General features: G+C 43.7%; 2 long non-coding RNA genes across 3 annotated transcripts in view; one reads left to right on the top strand and one right to left on the bottom strand.

The window, feature by feature from the left end:
* LOC116087248 overlaps positions 1 to 4,753 on the bottom strand; it is a 50,230-nt gene extending 45,477 nt beyond the window's left edge. For both annotated transcript variants that reach the window (XR_004117333.1, XR_004117332.1), the window contains exon 1: positions 4,512 to 4,753. This is a non-coding gene — a long non-coding RNA (uncharacterized LOC116087248). The remainder of the gene's footprint in view (positions 1 to 4,511) is intronic.
* On the top strand, positions 4,014 to 17,875 carry LOC116087249. Its single transcript, XR_004117335.1, has 3 exons — positions 4,014 to 4,047; positions 17,365 to 17,495; positions 17,841 to 17,875. It is a non-coding gene; the product is annotated as an uncharacterized LOC116087249 (long non-coding RNA).
* Positions 17,876 to 20,653: the final 2,778 nt, after the last annotated feature.

Genomic DNA, 20,653 nt, shown 5'->3' on the forward strand with positions numbered 1-20,653 from the left:
CATTCAATTCCCAGCAACCACATGGTGGCTCACAACCATCTGCAATGGGGTCCGATGCCCTCTTCTGGCGTGTCTGAAGAGAGCAATGGTGAATACATTAAATAATTGAGAAGAAGGTGGCATCTATATTATTTTTTTTTGTGTAAATAAATGAAATTCATATTGGCTTCCAAGGGTCCAGCAGCCCTGCACTGCCTCTGAACCTGGTCCCCTACAGAGAAGCAGGTGACAGCTCCGAGACAACCTTGAGTGCATGCCCACTCTTTCTAAGCCTACCTCTTGGAACCTGTGTTCCAGGTCCCAGCTTTCAACATGTGTGGTTGCAATAATTTCCAGATGTGCTGACAGGTGCATTCTAAGGTGTGCAAAGGGCAGCTTTGTTTCAGCTGTCAGACTATAGTGCCGCACTGATGTTTGCTGCGTGGGAACACAGTGAGTGGCAGGTGTGATGTCACACAGAGCACAGTCCATTGGCAGCTGTGTATTATGTCCTGCCAGCATGCTCCAAGGAAGAGATTTCTCTAGAATAAGTGGCAACTTGGCTTTGGGGATTTATAAAAAGAAAGTACGGTTGAGGGCAAAGTCAAAATCTCGTCAACTTTCAACTAGGACTGGAGGACACCGAGTAAACACACAGTTCTGACCATGTCGCTGAGCTCACACACACACACACACACACACACACACACACACACACACACAGCGGACCTCTACACACATTCCAGAATTTGAAAGTGTCCTGTGAACACGTAGTCTGAGAGCCATTGTCCTAAGTGTGACAAGGAACAAACTGTTCCTTGGTAACATAACTTTGTGCAATACTGAGTTGAGCAAAGTTCAGCTAGTTTCCTACTTGGGGAAACTCAGTACCCTTAGCATGCTAATGTAGTTCTTCCTCAGTATCTATAGGAGAATGCTTCCAGGGTCCCCGGTGGATAAAAAAATCTGCAGATATGCAAATGCCTCATAGAAAATAGTCCAGCATGTGTACATAAGCCATCTGTATCTTGTGTGTGACCTCGAAATTACTACAATGTCCAACAATATAAATGATAATATGATATAAATGGTGGTTCTATTATGTTGTCTAGAGGGTCAGGAGGAGATAAACAAATCAATATATATTCAGAACATATGAAATTTAAAGATGGTTTTGATCTGTTATTCACTGACATTGGTCTCTTGCATATGGGCCGTCTTTAGAATGCATCTTCCCCTGACCACCTCCCCTGCCCCATTTTTTTTTTTTTTTTTTAATTTTGGCTAAAGAACTCTTTGTTTTTTTTTTACAAGAACACATGGAGGTACTAGCAGTCTGAGAAAACATGTTGACAAAAACTGGGATTTCATCTTGTCTTTTGTTTGTTTCTGAGCAAAGGTCAGCCTGTCACACGAGAGATTAATACAAAGGTTCTCTCTCCGTAGGCTCTAATATATAGCTCAGCCATCACCTATCACCTAGCCCTTGTTAACATGGGAAAGTTCCAAGATCCTGTTACTTTCCTTAGGGAGACTTTAGAGGCACTTCTTAAGGCACAGATGGGAGTGGGGCTGGGGGTAGGGGAAGCAGAAACCTGTGTACTCTACCTTGGGCTTAGAGCATCTTTGAAGAATTGGCCTTCTTAGATACATAATCCTCCAAATTCCTTTTGCTTTTAAGCTTGTTTCCAAAATGCAGCTTCCGGAGTGGCCCTGCACAGGACACATTAGTGATTGCTGGACCTGATTTCCCTTCAACTGGGTGGATGCTATGCTTTGTAGCAAATGTGCAGCTTGACCTTCATGTGGGTCCCAAACAACTGGAATGGGAGCTGTCCCAAAAGCTGTTGCCTGTACATAAGATGTGTTCTTCTAGCTGGACTGCCTTGTCTGTCCTCAGTGGGAGAGGAAGCGCCTAGCCTCAAAGAGTCTTGAAGTGCCAGGGTTGGGGCGACCTGCTCAGAGGAGAAGGAGAGAGGATGGGGGTAAGGATTGTGTGAGGGGGTGACAACCCGGAAAGGGGCAGTTCATATGAACTCTGCAGGTCTAGCTAGTCCTGTAGCCAGCATATTCTTATTTTGTTTTTTTTCTCCCCCTCATTGGTAAAATGTGGAAGGGGTAAGATGGAGTGCACCTAACACAAGTATGCACTATCTTAGTTAGGGTTTCTGTCTTGTGTTGTCAAGGCTTTGGCAACTCTTCTAATGGAAAGATTTTTAAAATTTATTATTATTATTATTATTATTATTATTATTATTATTATTTACTTATTCACTTACATTCCTCTTACTGCCCCTTCCTGGGTTGTCACCCCCTCACACAATCCTTACCCTCCCTTCTCCTCTGAGCAGGGAGGGTGATATGATTCCTTATTTAACTAAGGATGACCTTGAACTCTTGACCTTCCTGCCTCTACCTCCAAAGTGCAGGTATTCCAGACAACCACATCTATTCTTTCTGAGACTTAGAGACTCGCTTTCCCCATTCTCTATTTCGATTTTTCTCGCTCTTTTCCTTTCCTCTTGTCCCACTCCCAAGTGCCATTTGCAGAAGATGGTCAGCAGAAATGAACTCACCAATAGCAATGAACTGCCGATTATGTTCATACTAAAATACAGCAATCCAGACCCAATGGCCTGATAACCTTCAGCTGACGACCAGCAGGTGAGGAGAGGGGACTAAGGACTTCCAGACATCTCTATAACTTCAACAAAAGGTCTCATCCCACTGGGGACACCATGCCTGGAAGCAGCCTTGTTAGTAGCCCGCAGCTGCAGGCTCCTACTCCAGTTCTTCCTCACCTCTACATCCCCAGGAATTCCATAGAAAACTAAGAGTTTGTTGTGGCTCAAGATCACCTAAGGTGATTGGCAGTGAAAGCCTGGAAACCTAGCATGGGGAGTCCAGGGATGCGAGGACTGCCTTCCTCTGGCTTCTACAACGACGCCAGTTTACATGTATTGCTGGAGTTAGTTGTCCTAAGTTACTGAAAGCTGTCACCAGTGATACAGAGCCAAACGTGTGGGTTAGGGTATGCAGGAGATTTAACGATGTATCCAGGTTAGAACACTGCACAGTGCCTGACACACAGGAGGCACATGACCTTTGTCAGCTGTGTTATTGTCCCTGTTATGGATGCTATCCACTTTCGTTTTTGATCGGACAATTATTTTCCCTGACACCATGAAAAAGCTCTGGGTGGGATAATTTGCCAGTTTGAGTTTTCACACAAGTGGAATTTCTTTCTTGCCTCTTGTTTATAAAACAAACACGTGTTGAGGCCCTGCTGCATTTCAGGTTCCTCCTGGCAGCACCTGTAATGTAATGTAATGTAATGTAATGTAATGTAATGTAATGTAATGGTCCTTAAGGATGTAGAGGAATCTACTGGAGGGGAGATGAGCATGCCTCTTTTCACACTTGAAGGTTTTGTTTCAGAATAGCATTCTGGCTGCTGAGTAGCTGCTGGTTTCTGGGTATTGGACCGGGGGCCTTGCCATCTCCGCTTCAGGATGGAAAGCTTCCCCACAGCAGGGGCTAAGGGTGGCTCGGGAAATGTCGCGTGTCTGTGTGTGTGAGTGCTTCTAGTCACATCCAGCTATGAGTTTTAGCTGACAGTGGCTGATGGTTGTTTTGTTTCTACATGGGGGGGGGGGGAATCTTTCCAAGGACTGTATTAGTGTAGGACCCCACTCTACAAACGGAGACAAGAACAACCCGGTAAACAAAACGAATCAAAACCAAACCCAACCAAGTTAAATTCCCCAAGCTCAAATCTGTGGCAACAAACTTTTCAAACTTAACCTAAAGGTTGTTCATGTCCAGAACTATACATTCCAGAAAACTACATCGAGTATTTTAGTTAAATTACCCCAAACAGAAGAAAGCAATTCCTTAATAAAGCCGTTCATCATGCTCGGGACCACTTCCTCGCATCTATCTAACCTACGTGCTTCCTGATGCAAGGGAGGCTGTCTTTCAGCTGACACACCTGGCCGGAAGTCCAGCCGGAAGTCAGCCACTGGACGCGTAAAGGGAGGCCAGGCTCCATTTCTTCTCGGTAACTCTGTATCTTTGCGATAGGAAGCCCTGTGCTCGGTAATAAACTCAGACTGCTGTACTGAGAGGTTTGTTTTCCCCGGAAAAGAACCTCCAAAGGGACAAGCAGTCTGTAACTCAGTCACGGAGGGCTGGGTGGCATGGTCATGTGGGGGCTGCTTTTTCCCCTTGCTTCCCCATGTCTTCCCCTAGCTGGCCTCTTTGTCACATTCTCTGTTGTGTGATATGATTGTTCAGGCTACTGTTTTTTTTCTTCTTTTTTCCTTTTTTTTTCCCCCCGAGACAGGGTTTCTCTGTGTAGCCCCAGCTATTCTGGAACTCACTCTGTAGACCAGACTGGCCTTGAACTCAGAAATCCATCTGCCTCTGCCTCCCAAGTGCTTGGATTAAAGGCATGTGCCACCACTGTTCGACTTAGGCTACTGTTCTAAAGGTCAAAGGAAAGATGGGGAACCAAAGAATAGAAAACTTACCTCGAGCCTTGAGTGTGACCTTTGATAAGCCTCTGCCTTTTTGAGACCCTGGTTCCTTCCATGGGAGGTAAGGGGTTCCTCTCATCAGAGCATGTCTGAGGTGCCACCACCTTCAACGTTCTGAAGTTCCCGGAGTGTATTGTCCAGCCAAGCCAGTGACCTATTTGTAAAGGACAGAGAGAGCAAGCCATAGCTTGGAATTCTCCAGAGGGCTCACTGGATGGGCCCTCCCAATAAACTTGCCTACGGATTGGAGCAGGGTGTTTCTCCAAAGCTCTTGTGAGGGTTGACTGGGCCACACCTTTGGCAGTGCCCCAGGAACATCTGGAATGTGCTTATCAGATTGCATCGGACTCCTTAGTCTGACACCTTCTACCATCCAAATACCAACAGAGATCAGAGGTGGCAAGAGGTGGAGCTCAGGGGCAGGGCTGCCAGATCAGCATTTCTTCTCTGCTGCAGTTTTGACAGTTCTGTTTGGAAAGACTAAAGCCTGTTGACGCTTCAGAACACTGAATAGGTTGTTCTCTGTGAAGGATTTGTCCTCAAGAGGAACTGAGGGAGGGCCCTTGGGGACACCAAAAGCTTAGTGAAGTCACTCCTGTGCCTAATGATTTTGAAAAGTATCTAATTAGAGAGGTGGCGGCAGGAGCCTGGGGTTGGAAGTCGGGACACTTGGGCTCCGGATCTGGCTCTGTCACTACCTGGCTGAGCAGCCTTGGGCAAGTTGCTTCATCTTTCTGGGTCTTCGTGTTCCCTCTTAGTCTCTTCCTGCCCTGGCACATCTCCATTTGAGCTCTGAAGATAGAAACCACCTTGCTTTAAAAAACAAAAAAAACAAAAAAACCAAAACCTGAAAACCAGAAAACAGGGTTGGCTGGAGTCACCTCGGGTTTTTTTGTTTGTTTGTTTGTTTGTTTGTTTGTTTTGTGGGGGTTCAGCTTACTTCTCTTATGTGGAGTTGTGCCTCTGGTAGAAAAGTCACATTCCCTTCCCATACTCCTCCACCTGAAGATCTTTGGGATACAGCCAGGAAGGTGGGTGAGTGGGTGGGTGAGTGGCACGGATGCTTGAAAGCGAAAAAGGACTTTGGCAACAGTCACTTAGCTATTTCAAGGACGTCACTGACCCAGGCACTAGTTCAGAATGCTTGTAGTGTGTGGGAACCAGCGTTTTCTCTGATTCTGAAGAGCCCGGGTGCTAGAGCAAGGCTGGGTTCATCATACATGCTGGCCACACCAACTAAAACCACTGCAGAGTTTCTCACGCTAAGTATTAAGTCCTTACTCTGTGCCAAGCATTTCCCTGAGCCTTTCTGCCTATCTTACCACACCCATCCTCAGAGGCCTATAAAGCAGGTGTGAATTCCATCTGCCTCCCACAAAGAAGGAGACTAAAAATGTACAAGGGTCATGTGACTTGCTCCAGGTCAGGTAGCTGCAAATGGCACTTGGGGTCTTGAACATCAGTACATGTCACATTTCCACTCAGAGATCTACAAAGAAGTACAATAGTTCCCATTTTACAACTAGAGATTGAGGATCTGAGGGTTCCCTTGCTCCACCTGGTCAAGATTTCTGATGGTACAGGTAAGACCCAACCAAGGACTTCTCAACTGGATTTCTCTGGGCCATACTTAGACTTTAGCCTTTTACGAAAAGCCGCAGTGAGTTTGACAGTGCACATTGTGGATTGGCCAACATGTCCACTTTGGAAGAAGGGATGGAGCAGAGAGACCGCTGAACAGTGCTATGAGGAAAACTCTGAAGTGTGGATGACCTTGGATAGCTCTTGGCCCTGCTTGAATCCTATCACTCAGTTCAGGACCTTAGGCACACCCGGCCTCTCAGTTTAACTGGTCTTAACTTCCCTCATGGGGATATTTATTTTAAGAATCAGCAGAGGGATGGCTATGGAAAGACTTTTGAAGTGAGAAACGGTGCAAACAGAATCATTATTACAGGCATTCTATGGTCTGCTCTTATTGTTCACCAGATCAGACATTAAACTGCATGTCTTTGAAGATGCTTGAGAATCACCATCTCATCGTCCTCAGAACCTGCTATCCTTTGCCGAGCTGCATGAGGAGGTAGTGTTTACAGCTGGTGCTCCTGCCTGACTCATTAAGGGATGTTACGCCTAGGATGTGAGGCATGACAATGGCTGCTGCTGTGACACATAGTCCATCCCAGACGGGCTGGAATAGGACATTCCTAAACAGATTCAGGCAAGAGAAGTGAAAGAACAAGTTATAAACAGATGGCCCAGGGCTTAGGAGAGGCAAAAGATTGGCTTAATTTTTTTTTTAATGCTCTTGTTATGAAAGGCTCTGGGGGGTGTAGCTAGCTCAGCTCTTATCATCCTTTCGGAAGCACACATGTCCATACGTCTTTGGATTCCCTCACCCCAGAGCCAAATGCTTCTCAGCCTACTTATTCTAGAAGGGGCTTGATAGGGAGTCCCTTGCACACTTAAGCACCTGGTCATCCAAGGGATGAGAGGAATGGATTTCTGAGGACAGTGTCTGCCAGCTCTGCAGGATTTAGTGCAAGTTTTTCCTCACAGATAAGTATTTTCCCTCTTTGACCTAGTGGTCTTAAGGTGGCATGGGGATGAAATTTTATCTCCTTTGGAGTTTTCTTTGAGTCTATTTGGAGCCTATGAGGAAGATAGAAACAGCCCCACAGCTTTAGCTTGGAGTGTCTCCTCCTCCCTTCAGCCCAATAGGCTGTGGGAGAGAGATTAGAAAAGTCCGGAAGTCCTATGTGACTCAGTGGGAAAGGAGGGACTGTGGCTCAAATGATGACTCCCTCAGGGATGTCCTCATTTGAACCTCCCCAGTCCAGGAGAATAGGAATGTGAAGATGTTGACACCTCTGCTTAACAGTTGCTGCAGGCAGATTCCCTGCTTGAGATGGTACAAAAAAAAGTATCGTTTTATGCAAAGGAAGAAGTCAACCTTCAGGAAGATGCCAAGTCAATCTCCACCAATGGAGGGCCTTGGAAGACCCAAGTTTGATTTTGTGTGATAAAAGAAGATTTTGTCCTACAAATAAGATTGAAAGGTGAGAACGAAATGAAGAAAATTTAAAAGTCAAGTCACAGGAGTTTTGACCCGAGGTTTCTGGAAAATGAGACTTAAGGTAATATATGTCTGATGATCACCATTCCTGGATTTGAGCGTCACTCATGGTGACGTAAGAAAGGATTGGCTTAAAATATATAAAGAATGTGTCTAGGTTGCACTTCTGTTAACTTTGTGAGACTTTGCCAACTTGGGGAAATTGAGTCATTCCAAAATAATTTATTTAATCTGACTTTTAAAAACACCCAAGTTTTAATTGCTCCACAAAGGTTTCATTACAAGATTGGTAAATCTGCCCTTCGTGTTCAACAAACCCAGGCTTAGAGGACTACACCAAGGAGAATAAGTCACTCAAAAGGAATAGACAACCACTTAACCTTTGCCCTCCAGGGAAGATGAGACCCAGAGGAAGATGGGACCCCATCTGTCTGCTTGTAGAGAGGTCCCAGTCTCCAGAGTGTAGGCTCAAGCCAGTGTTCATTTTAAAAGGAGCCACAGTTACTTAGCTTTGTAACAAATAGATAAACACTTTGTTAAACATATTCCATGGGCAGTGCTCTTTCTGTGTGTCCTTTGGGTATTTTTTTGCTTTTACCATCTAAGAAGACTGCAATTGACTATAAGTTTATTCTCACAACTCACACCAGAGTTACCATAGACTTTTGCAAGATACTCTGTCGATAGTCACATCCTGTTAGCTCTGGGGATAGTGATAGTGGGGTTTGTGTAAGTGGGGAAGACGTATAATTCGGTTTATCATCAGGAGAAATGGGATTTGCTCGTTTCCAAGACTTGGTAAAACTTGGAAGCCTTTGCATTTGATGATTTCTGATTGTTTGCTAATGAAAGTCAGCACTTTAGACTTCTGATCAAAGCATGTTGACCAACTTTGCAGTTCTATTGTGAGCCAGTGCCAAACATCATAGAGCTGTTGATGGTTTGTTTGGGTGAACTCTGGAGCTGTATATTTATAGACTTTATCTTTCTTTCTTTTTTTCTTTTTTTGTTAACAATTTTTTTAAAAACCTTTAAAAGACAGCTTTGTTTTAACCCCTCCTTAGACTGGAAAAACCTGGTTAATTGTAAGAACAACAAGTTGTTTCAATATTAAGTCCTTAGTAGTCTAAAGACCCCTTTTAGACTACAAGTATAACCGTGAAAATAGACTTTGTGAGCTTGGAAAATGTTTCATGTACTTTAAATTTCCTAAAGGGTGTTTATTTCCTACTATATGAATGTGTATTTTTATGAACCATAAAGATGACAGAAAAGGACATACCCTTTCTTAATTGTGCCTCTAATCTTCTGACCATGGAAACTGTGGACTAAATTTTTAAAAAGTTGTATGCTGGTTACCTCTTCTATCTTATCATTCCCCACGACCAAGAGACTACTTGTCCAATTCCCTCCTTTGGAGTTTGCAGTTTATCAGTTCCAGGCTGATGGCCTGGTGCTGATAAAAACCTGGAGAGAAGGCAAGGTCCTATCTATTGGTTGTGGGGTGTGGGTCCCCCTAGTGTGGCTGATACAGTCCACGAGGGCACTGGGAGCAGAGACATCAAGTAGGGGCTTTGGAAGCCTTGTAAGTAACTACAGTGAATAAGAACAGTGGCATTGCTTGTTGGTAGGCAAATCAACTTTACTTAGGGTGACTGAAGGCTTATAAAGTTTTGGGGAACTAAGAGTAGGGACATCAGATGGCCAAAGGCCATTGACTAGGGACTTAGGGTACCTAAGGTTAGAATACCTCATAACATGGAGAAGCATTTCAGGAGTCTCATGTGCTGGTTGAACAGGTTTTGTCAGGAGAAAGGAAATTGATCCCATAAAGTAGTTGAGGCTATGTGACTTCCTCAGGTATAGGTGAGTGTTGGGGCTTAGAATTCCCCAGACTAGGTCAGAGAAGGAGAAACTCTGTTAACAAAGGGAGTCCCTCATTATACACTGAGCCCCTGAAGGCTATCTTGTCAATGGTCAACTTTGACCTTAATTAGCAAAATTTTCCCACAGTGGGAGTCTTAATAAATATGCCTGACCCCACAGCTGAAAGGAGTGAACTCACTGTTCCTGAGTCAAGGAGCCAACTGAGGGTCTAACACTCAAAAGGGAAGATCAAAAAGAAGCATATGGCTCATTCGGGTCTTTTAGTTAATTCTAAAGAGACCCTGAAGATATCTATGTAAGGGACATAATGTTGGCAGAGTTTACTTTGTTTTTACTTTTACTAAATATGCTGTTTATAGATTGCTTGTGTTATTATAGAGGAAAGAATATTTCTGGTCGGCAATTCAGATAGAAAAACTATTAAACTAATTCAATCTTAAAATTCCCCATTTCTTGACTGAGGTCCCTGGTTAGTTCAACTTCTGGAGTCGGAGCTATGTAGAGAAGATTACTATTATACAGAAAATAGATTTCAGGATAGAAAAAACATCAAAGCTTAAAATAAAGAAAGAATTGAATGCTTTGGTAAAACAGGTCAGATTTACAATGCAGGTCCACTTAGCAAGAGTGCCTGTTGTGTCTACACAGCAGGGCTTCCCCAGGCTCGAGTAGACCCTTTCCCCTAGAGTGGGACACAGAGCCCATTGGAACCATTGAACGCTAGCCTAATTTGAGGATGAAGCTATTTGGAGAATAAGACTCCCTAGAGTCTATCTCTCTTGCTATTCTATTCAGATTGTAAAAAAAAAAAAAAAAAAAAAAAAAAAAAAAAAAAAAAGGCCCATCAAAATTTGTTTCTTTTTCCATAGTAAATAACTCCTCATGTATCACAGAGAAGGGAAATGGATTTCCTCACCCAGTGAGGGATTTTGGAACCTATATGTATGCCTTGAATGTCTCAAAACAAAAGAACAGATAGCCATTACTCAGCACTCGGTGTCTCCTGAGCTGACTTATGGTGGTACTGCGGGACAGGGGAAACTATTTAAGGCTACCATCCAACTGGTATGGGATCTGTGTACTGTTTCACTTGGCTATATACCTCCCTTCCACTAGCTTTCATTCTCCTCTCTTAATGCAGGTAATCTCAAGGCTAAGAGGCCAATACCTGGATCTTTTGATATCTTTGTTGTCTCTATAGAAATCCTCAGAAGAGTTCCAAACAAATGTAAGAATAAAAACCAAATAGCTGCAGGACTCAAATTGGCTATCCCCAACAGTAAACAATAATGTAGAGATTGTCTTACTGTCCTAACTTGTGATTGTGACTTTTATTTGCCTGATGTAATTATCATCTCCATGGCTTACTGCCTCCCTTTGTACAAGCTCCTCTAGGCCTAGAATGTTTTTCAGCCTCTGAGACTTGCTGCTGAATAAGTTCACCCCTTCCTGGTTCTTTCTGAACGCTAGCGGGCTGATTCAACTCAGCTGTTCTGGATCAAACTCTCCAAGCTGAATGATTCAGTTTAACTTCTCTCAGTTTCTCCTAAATTGGCCTCATACTAACTTTGGCAATAGGTTTCAATCTTCAGGCTTCTCCTCATTCTTTGGCTCATTCTATCTTCATCAGTATTTAGCTTATTCTCTCTCTGCAACCTGTCTCTGTACAACTGTCCCAGGGAAACTGACTCCTCCTCTTTCTTTTTTCTTTGTGCTACTCTCTCTTAAGTAGCTCCCCTTTCCTCTCTCTTCTTGTGAGAGTTGGGCGTATCCTACTCTGTCAAATCTTTCTCTGATTTGTCACTTTGTCTGCCGCTCAATTAGACATCATTTTCAAACAGGTGTGCTTCCTTCTACAAACTAACTTTACCTTCATTGTTTGGGATTAAAAGTGTATACAAAAGGTGTGTTCATATTCCAGCCAGAGGGATTAAGGGTGTCTACTAAAGACTGAGCCACATCACAACCAGAAAAAGGGTTCTGGCTGAGCCACACCATAACTAGAAAAAGGGGTTCATGGTATGATAAAATATCCTGTAACACTAACTCACAAGATTTCTCAGTTGTGTCAGGGATGCTCTTAAAGTAGTGGTTCTCCACCTATGGGTCACGATTCCTTTGAGGTTCAAATGACTCTTTAGGGGTTGCCAATAGATATCCTTCATATCATATATTTATATTATGGCTCAAAGCAGTAGGAAAATTGAAGTTCTGAAGTAGCAACAAAATAATTTTATGGTTTGGGATCACCACAAAATGGGGAACTGGATTAAAGGGTCACAGCATTAGGAAGGTTGAAAAACATTGCCTTAAAGCCAGCTGGATCCATCATCTGGATGATTTGGGGAAACAAGATTGCACTGACCGTAAGCTAATAAAAGGAAATGTTTGTGTCATGCTTGATGAAAGGTGGTGTGCTTCTACTCCCAAGAATACAGCTCCTGAATTAACAATTGCTAGCTATGGCCTTTCAAGGATTAGACAATTAGACACCTTTGCCAATACAATTTAGAAAGCTAACTAATTAAAACAAAAGTGAAAGTAGCCCCCATAAGAGTAAAAGAATAAGAGGAAGAGACTGTAAGAAACAAATTGTTATGGTCCAATTTCAGTATGAGGTTCAGTATTAAGTTTATCAGAGTTACAGAGAAGCAAGAGGTACGAGGCCCCTCTTTCACCATTGAAGGTGGCTGGTACTGGCTTATCTCAGAGAGCTCTAAGATCTGGAAGTTACAGGTCGTCTGTCATGTGAGCGAGCCCCAAATCAGGAAGCAGGCAGCCTCAAGTTCAAAAACTTCATTGCATAGTATTATGTGACTTAAACCAGTAGGATGTGGAGTTCAGGAACGTGACACCTTCTAGTCTATGGAAAGACAGGACAGGAGTTTCTAGTGATCAGGGGACTTTGAAAACCATTGACTGGTGTCCAATCAGTGTGTCAGATTTTTTTCCTTGCCTTTTCTCCATGCTAATGTCCCTTTCTGCAGAATCGTATGTCAGAAACCTCTTCGTTTCCACTAGGCTTGAATTGTTATGCTGTTTCCAACAGTGTGGCTGACTCCTTAGTCAATTGTTCAGTTCCTCTTTTGGTCCAGTTTCTTGTGACTATTAAGGATGAGACTGTTTTCTGCCAGGCTGTCTAAATCCAGAGAATGACTAGCTTCTCATTCATTTTCTTTCTCAGAGGGACCTCTAACATGCTTAGGACCGACAAAGGTCAAAGTTACAAATCACGGTTGGCTTACCAGGGTGACAGGGCGGAGGAAAGCAGATCGTTGTGACCTCTGATTCTTGTCCATCTCCGCATACCTGTTGGGCCACCCCACCGATCTGCCACCTGCTCTGAGCCCTGCCTTCATTGTGTGCTCTCTTTGTTCATTTATGTTGCCTCCTGAGCCCAAAGACTTGCATCAGACACTGGCTTTGACTCCTCCAGCAATCTGGCTGTGTGGTGGGGGCAGGCTGGCTGATAGACACCTGCCTGCAATGAAGGTGACTTATACTCCAATACATGCAATTAAAGGAAAGCTGATCCCTTCTGCCTGGGGTGACTCCTGGGTGGCCCTGGGAATGTGGACGAGTCACAGGTAGAACATGGGTGGGAGGAAGCCAGCGTGCCAGGCAAGGGAAATGGCGTACAAAGGTAACTGCTCTCTTTGTCTCTCTGTGTCACCCACCGTGAGTGACAGAGTGGGTGGCAATGGGTCAGAGATTGCTGGGCGGGAAGCCAAGGCAGGCAGAGCTAGAGTACTGGCACACTCAAGAGCCTATTTCCTATTTCCCAGGGCCTAGCAGGCCACAGGCCCACACCCCTCCATTTCCTTTCCTCCTGGCTCCTCAGCATGCCTGCCTCTTTGCTGTCAAAGGCTCAGCTCTGGTCCCAATTCTACCTCCAGCCTATTTTTCCCCCTCCTCTGCATCCCATGCTCTTTTCCAGGGCCATAGCTTTTGAATCCCATTTTCTTTTATCTGGTTATTGCAACACCATGTCCTTTGGTCTTCGGCACTCAGCCCCTTTACTATCCTCAGGGGCTGCGTGCTTCCAGGTCTCTTCCTGCAAGTGTTTTCTTGCTCCATGTAGCCGTTCAAGTCTTCCTAAACACAATCCTTCAGATTCTACTTACCACTGTGTACAGACAAGGGCTGCAGCCATAGCCATGACTTAGCTGACTTTCTTGCCCCTGCCTACTCGTGCAGGACCTTAATCTCTTCCAAAGTGAAACCCAAAGGTTTATTTGGGATCCCCCAGGGCAATACCACTGAAATTATGCTGTGCTTACTGGCATCAATCTGTGCACTCTTGTCAGTGGTCTTCAATGAGACCAGCATCCACACTAAGGAAAAGCTGAACTTCCATAGCAACATGCCGTTCTGTGGTCCTTCGCTGGGGTGACGTGAAAACAAATTGTACACAAATACAACAGAGCAGCATCGTGTCCTTCACAGATCACCCGAGAAACACCACACTAGGTTATCTCATAATCAAGTCTGGCCTCTCTAGGCACGCTTTCCTCCTGTTACCCTGTTGGCTCTGAGGAGCTGTCTTCTTATTTTTGTATTGGGAAATCAGCCCCCACCATTGCTTCTTCCTGGAGTACTGCTCTCCAAAACATGTGGGGAGCAGCTGGCTTTAAAAAATACACCTGCTACTGAGAACATCTGTTCTCTGGTGCTAAATTTGGATTCAAATTTTAAAGCACCATTTACTTTTCCCCTCTAAAACAATTTTTCTTCCTATTTAACACAGTAAGTTTTCTCTAAAGAGTTTCAAAATTAACTACTGAGATGTAAATTATAAACAATAAAGTGCACTGGTTTGTTTGTTTGTGTATGTGTGTGTGTGTTACTTATACACTTGGGTACACAAACAGCTTGTATATATCTGTGCACCTGTATTTGGAGGGCAGAGGTCACCGTTCGGCATCTTCATCAATTGCACTTTACGCCACTCTTTGTAGACAAGGGCTCTCATTTTATTTGGAGTTTAAAGATTTGGCTAGATAAACTGGCCAGGAAGTTCCAAGGTCCTCCTGTCTCTCTGCCCCCACAGTGGCCATGCTGGGATTAAAGGCACATGATGTGACAAGTAGCTCTTTATATGTGAGTGCCTAGGGTCCAAAGCCAGGTCCTCCTGTATGCATGTCCAGGTCTTCACTCACTGAGCCAGTCCAAGGGGATTTACTTTTATTGTACAATTTGATGGATTTTGACCAAAGCACACACTTGAACGATCCCCATCCTAGTTTGAAATGGAGCAATGTCCGTTCCCTCTGGAAATTCCTCTAAGCATTCAATTGCCAATCCACTTCCGCTGCAGCTAAAGGCAGAAACTGACCTGGCCTCTGCTGTTAAAGTCTGGCTGCTTCTAGAATATTCTGTGGGAAGGGCTGTTATGGAAGCTCTGCTGGCTGCTGGCTGTTGGCTGCTTTGCCTGGTGGGGTAGTTTTCAGAGTCCCCACAATTTGGATTTATCAGGGGTTCAGTCCTTTCAGTTTCTGAGAGGCATTCCACTTCATGTAGCACATTTTGTTTACACGTCCTCTTGTTGATAGACATCTGTCTGGGCTAGTTCCAGCTTTCAGCTGCTTGAATAAAGTTCTCTGAACATTCACGTACAAATCTTTGTTTTGACAACTGTTTTTCTTTCCCTTGGGTAAATGCCTAGTAGTAGAATTGCTAGGTCATCTGGTGAAGATTATGATTAACTTCATTAGGAATCAACATTAATCCCCAGGTCATATTACTTTGGCAGAATCACATGAGTTCTGATTAGATCCTGGGTGCAATGCTCTGTGCCAAATTGCACTTTGTTATGGCACTGTTCCTATCTGAAATGACCTCATTCCTTTACTCTAAGGCAGTGGTTCTCAAGCATTCTAATGCTGCAACCCTTTCATACAGTTCTTCATGTTGTGGTGACCCCCCCCCCCAACCATAAAATTATTTCATTGCTACTTTATAACTTTAGTTTTGCTATGGTTATGACTCATAGATATAAGTTTTCTGATAGTCTTAGGCAACCTCTGTAAAAGTGTCCCCTGACCTTTAAAGGGGTCATGATCCACAGATTGAGAACCATCACTCCAGGGACTTGATATATTGAATCACACATGGAATTCTCTGCCTGGTTCTACATCTGGGATACTCCATGCTTACTGCTGTAAACATTGCTTAGCCTCATGGTTCCTGTTTAAAGTTCTAAAACATATCACTTACATATTAAGAAATAACCAAATCCTATTTTCTCTATCTTTAGAACCACACATGATATAAAGCTCACCCACATTCTCCAACTGACTCTAGGAAATGTGTTTTCATCTTTGTTTCTAGCAGTGCCACAGAACATTAATGCCACTTCTTTGGAGAGGCCATTTTGGTTGATCACGATCAGTCAGGTATCCTTATCACTTTATCAGAAAACATTTCTTGCTTTCTTCTTAATAACATCCATATTCTCTAAACCTACATTTGCTTCCCCTAACACTTCTTTTTCTTTCTCTTTCTCTTTTCACTAGAAATCAAACTACAAAGGCCTGTCTGCCTTGCCAGTATGTATAAGGGCCAACCCAGCACAGCATCTATTTGTAGGAGGGACTGGAGGAACTCATGGATAAAATGATGGATATCCAAGTCCTTCATCTGTAAAACTTACCTGGAGACCAGTGACCATGATTGCCAGATTGTTTTTTTTAGTCACAAAATTTAATACCTAGCTGTTTTATCCTATCCTTTAAAGACATTTTTGTTTGTTTGTTTGTTTGTTTTAAGAAATAAGGATGAGCAAAGTGCTGAGATTGAGTGACTCTGGCTGCTCAGCCCAAGCCCCATCTCCGTCCCAAGGCACAGGGAGCCCTGCAGAAGAGAAGATGAAAAGAACATAAGAGCTGTGGCACGGGAGTAATGCTGAGAACCATGAAATGTTGTCTTCTGGGCATGGCATAGCTGTTGCATGCATGAAATCACAGCAACCCTGGCTACCTAGCACACAAGATCAAGCCAGTTAAAAGTCTAGCACAGGTAGGGTGAGGAATCCGGACCCTGCTCCTTCCCTGAGAAGTTACTGGCAGCTGATAACTTCTGAGGGAGGGAGAGCCACTTTTATTTGGGCATATGGCCTTTGCTGTCCATGCTTCAGTGGATAGTCGCACACCTAGGTTACATGGACAGCACTAATTGCACTCAATGGGTCATTAAAAGAGAGAGAGAAAGAGAGAGAGAGAGAGAGAGAGAGAGAGAGAGAGAGAGAGAGAGACAAAGAACATGAAGTTGGGAGATGTGTTGGGGATAGAGGAGAAGTGAAGGAGGGAGTCAAACACTTATAGTCAAGAAACAAAGAAACACTATATACATACATATATGTATGTGTATGTGTATATATATATGCACATATACATGTATATATATGAACATTTCTAAGAATAAATGATATTACTTAAAAACTAAAGCAAGGATGAATATCCTTTAATTGCTTTCCCACATCAGCGCACTGGTTCTTTCAGAGCATTACATACTCACTACATAAATTTATTCCAGTAAGCGTTAAAAGACAATTTGATTTTGTGATTAAAAAGTTTGTCCAGAGGCTGGAGAGATGTTTCAGTGGATAAAGTGCTGGCTGTACAACCTTAAGGACTAGATGCAGCAGAGAAGATCTTCACACTTTTATACTTTAAAATAACAACAACAGCTATAGTAATAACAACAACAATAGATTTAAGTGTATGGTTTGTTTGGGGTTTCTTTGCTTGTATGTGTATCTGTGTACTTTGTGCGTGTGCATGCTAGTGGATGGAGTCAGATACCCTGGCACTGGAGTTACGTGAGTGTGGGTATTGGGAACCCAACCCAGGTCCTCTGCAAGAACGAGTGCCCTTAACCACGGAGGCATTTCTCTGTAAAACCAGCACAGCCAGCACAGCTGGGAAGCAAAGATGGGAGACTCTCCGGAGGTCTGTGGGCCAGCCAGCCTGAGGCAGCAGATACAGACTGAAATCTGACCTCTACACGTGTATCTGGTAGGTACACACATTTCTGTACTCATACACACATGAACACACAGACATGTGCATGCATCATATACACACATTAAAAATACAGTCTGTCTAGAATTTGCCTAAGGGTATTTTTAATTATTAAACTTATACAAGTTTTTTTCAATATTCTGACAGAGTATAAATTATCAAGAGTGGGAGTAAAGCAGTTAACAGTCTCCAAACTTGAGATTCATTTTCATAACGTACAAGTTCCTTGGTCAAGACTCTTTCCTCACAGTCTTTTCTTATTTCTCTTTATATCTCTTTACTTCCTCTGGCCTTTCTTCCAATTATCCACCCCTATTTAAAATTTTTTTTTCTTTGCAGCCTAGTAGTGATGGTGCACACTCCTTTAATCCCAGGACCCTAGAGGCAGAAGCAGATGAGTCTCTCTGAGTTCCAGGCCAACTCAGTCTACAGAGCAAATTCCAGGACAGCCAGAGTTATAGAGAGACCCTGTCTCTAAAACCAAAATAAATAAGTGGATAAGTATAAAATTAAATTAAAAATTTCCTTTGTATTCCTATGACGTAGTGGAAATCTCATTTGCACGGCAAAGTGTGTAGGTGTCAGTGTGGAGCCTCATTTGTCATTAACCTGCGTCTGAGATGTGAATCTTGGAATCTGGCATGGCCAACGTCACAGAAACATATATAGCTGTGGCTCTTATTTTTCACTCATAGCTTTAGCCAGTAGACAAGTCAATGGTGGCCTTCTTGGTATGTATGTTGGGGGTGTGCCATTCAGATCTCAAATTATCTGTGGAATCTGTCTTTGCCTGGGGAGACGGAATTGGCCATCAGTTGGGAGAAGAAGGCAGGATGTTGAAGTCACACACCTCCTCTCTAAACACAAAACTCCATGGGCTCAGACAATTCTACCACCCTTCCTCAGCATTAACCTTCCCACCTCCTGATAAAAATGTTACCCACCTTCCTGAGGCAGGATCCCTGGGCCTGGCTGATGAGATTCGCTTCCTGGCTTACTGTCAGCACGTGTTTTTTTTTTTTTTTTTTTTTTTTTTTTTTTTTTTTTTTTTTTTTTTTTTTTCAGCACCAGCAGTGGTAGATAAGAAGCCAGCAAAACAGAAGGAAGGCAAACAAAACCTCATCCGAATTTATGGGAAAAGCTCCTTAAAGCTTTGAGAAGACTCATTCTACCTAAGATGTTTCTGGACAATCCGAGCTAGGAAAACTGAGGGACACCATCGTACAGATGACAGGACAGTTGTCCCATTAAGTCTGCATGGTTGAGGCTGGGGCTGAGAGGGTCCGGTATCTGGCTTCCCCATTTCCCCTGAAGCTGGTGCCCTTTAATCGCATCAGTCTGTCTCACTAAAGGATATTTTTAGTACATTGTACTTATTAAATATAGTTTTATGTTCTTTGACCCGTCTTAAAAGCCTGTGAGCCAAATGTTTTATATCCCTCTGAGAAACATAAATTAAGTAGCTCATTTTATGTGTTCTCTAATTGATCTTGCAGCTTTGTTTGGAGGCTCAATTCAGGGAGCAGTGAAGGAACACAGTAAAATAACCAGTGCACAAAGGGGGAATCGTTTGGATTCTCATTAGAGTGATTCTGCTGGGTGGCCAAAGACCCTTTGTCTTAGCTTTGTGTCTATTGATGTGATAAACATCACGACTAATGCCATTTGGGGAAGGATTTTTTTTTTCAGTTTATAGTTTATAGTTAATTATGAAGGAAGTCACAGCAGGAAGTTGGGCAGGACCCTGGAGGCAGGAACTGAAGCAAAGGCCATGGAGGAATGCTGCTTAGTGGCTCACTCCCCACGGCTTGCTCAACCAGCCTTTTATACAAGGCATATTTGCCCAGTGGTGGCACTACCTGCAGTGGGCTGGGCTCCCTCCACATCAGTGGTTAATCAAGAAGATACCTCAGGCTTGCCTACAGGCCAGTCTGAAAGAAACATTTTCTCAATTGAGATTTCCCCATCCTAGATGTCTTACTTTGCTGTCTGTGTCTGTGATGAAGATCACGACCAAAAGTCACTTGGGTCTATCCATCCCTAACACAGCCCATTCCTGAGGGAAGTCAGGACAAGAACTAAAGCAGGCCAGAAACCTGGAAGCAGGAACTTAGGCAGAGATCATGGAGGAATACTGTTTTAATAGGCACTTTCTTCCTGGCTCTCTCAGCTTGTTTTCTTATACTACCAGGACTGCCTGCCTGAGGGAAGCATTGCCCACATGGGCTGGGCTCTTACACATCAATCACTAGTGAAGACAGAGACTTGCCTACATGCCAGTGCCATCGAGGCATCGTCTCTGTCAAAAGTTTCCTCGTCTCAGATAACCTTAGCTTGTGTCAAGTTGACCGAAAACTAACCAGCACATCCCCCTTAAAATTGTCAGAGGGTCAGAGAACATTCCAAAGCTATTGGTGAGCACTATGTATGTGTGTGTGTGTGTGTGTGTATGCAAACTGAAGCTCAGAGAGGGGACGGGTTGTCACTGGAGTTATGCTGTGGTTAGTAATTTGCAGAGACAGGAGTAGAACCTGGGTTTTACTCTTCTCACCGTGATGACCTTCCATCCACCTCATCGCTGATCCTGTTTGACTGTTCAGAGATGCCTGTGCCAGGATCTCATTCCAAACCCACCTCCCCTTTTGTCACTCTGGGACTAAACATTGATGAAGTAGAATCCTATGAGGGTAGGGTTTAGCAAATGCAATCCTTGGAGCTAGTGATTATGTATGTACAGTGTTAGGTCTCTTCTTGGGAAGAGGGAACTAAAGCCTGTTCATCTGGACTTGGCTTCGGGCATATATCCCCAAGCAGCATCCCATCCATGTGGCATCTCCATTGCTGAAGGTTAAAGTCTGCATTTCTCCAGAATGCTCCTGAAAGCTACCCACCAGGTCTTCCAGCTGGGAAGACGGTGGACTCACAGTGAGAGGATGGCAATGGGGCTGCATCTGCCAGTGGGGCTGGGCTACCTCAGCCCAGGCTCTGGTGGCCTCTAAGCCTTGATGTAAGGGCCTTGTGGGTTTTAGTGTTGCCCAGTGTAGAAGGACAGAAAGGAAAGCTTGTGGCTCAGGTATGTCTGTGAGAGTTTCTATATTGGGTTAATAGAAGATGGAAGATCCACCCAAGTTGTACTGTACGTACCAGGCTTC

This window comes from Mastomys coucha, unplaced genomic scaffold (assembly GCF_008632895.1).
Source record: "Mastomys coucha isolate ucsf_1 unplaced genomic scaffold, UCSF_Mcou_1 pScaffold13, whole genome shotgun sequence".
Classification (NCBI taxonomy): Eukaryota; Metazoa; Chordata; class Mammalia; order Rodentia; family Muridae; genus Mastomys; species Mastomys coucha.